The sequence below is a fragment of the Chrysochloris asiatica genome, unplaced genomic scaffold (assembly GCF_000296735.1).
Source record: "Chrysochloris asiatica unplaced genomic scaffold, ChrAsi1.0 scaffold00544, whole genome shotgun sequence".
In the NCBI taxonomy this organism is placed as follows: Eukaryota; Metazoa; Chordata; class Mammalia; order Afrosoricida; family Chrysochloridae; genus Chrysochloris; species Chrysochloris asiatica.
The window spans coordinates 383367-384503 of record NW_006409062.1 but is presented as its reverse complement, the minus strand read 5'-3'; positions in this window follow the sequence as shown (position 1 = coordinate 384503).

Sequence of the window (1137 nt, the reverse complement as noted above, 5' to 3'; positions counted from 1 at the left end):
AATAAAATTATAAGAACAGAGGATCTGGGAGGTCAGTCTATGATCAAAACAATTACAATGTGAAAGAAGGTAAACACAGAGGAACAGACATCCAGGTGGTGGGAAGGTCAGGTAGATTATAGGATAAAATAGACTGTCTTAAATGGAGGGAAGAATTAATAGAATATAAGGTAACCACAATGGTGGGGTTGTGGTCGGGGGCTTAGTTCGGGTGTTGGGGAGGGCATACAAGAAGGGGGAGGAGGAGGAAGAACAAGATAGATAGGGGAATACTGAGACAGGACAGAGGTAAATAGTGATGCATGCTCAACCTTGGAACAACAAGGCTCTGGGATAAGGGCATAGTTTGAAGAGGGGAAATAATACTAAAATGCTTGACTGTCTTATGAATATTGGTTTCCCTTGCCAACTATTGTAAAATAGACAGTTGAGTGGGATAGAAAGGATTGGGAAACATGATTACAGAAAACTTGTAAGCCCATCTTCAGCCAATAGTTGATTAGAATACCTAAAAGGGGTTCTAGAACTTGCCCAGTGAAATAGGCCTCTTGCAAAGCCTTTGCAGTGGAATCCTGAGTCCCATTCAGAACCTTCCGAGGTCAGACATTCCCACTAGCAAGGACAAGCAGACCATCCTGGAACAGCTAAAGTGACAGAAGATACATCTTCAAAAAAAGATTATCAGGAAAAAATCCAAAACAAAAATGTCAGCATGATTAGCTACTACAATAGTAAGCAAGTTGTTCACCAGGAAGCCATCAAGGTAAGCAATCAAGTTCCTTCAGGAGAAACTGAAACTCAAAGTGAACACATGAGCAGGCCTGTAAGCTTGCTCACGAACACATTGGTCTAATGGTGAGTGGAAGAGGATGAAAGGCAGCAATGGAAAAATGGGCTGAAGTCAACCACAGTCCTTTGACTCCTGTTGACCTGGAGATGGGACAGAAGAAGAAGGTCTGGTTGGTCCAAAGTGTGGTGAGACCTGGGAACACTTGAGCCCATGGACAAGGACATAGCCACAGAGGGCTAGAGCTGAGAGTGAAGCATCCAACTGATATGAAGTGAGGGGAGATGCACAAGAACACCCAAACTTGCAGAGAGTACCCATTTGACCTTGCCTCTATGGCTCAAAAATAA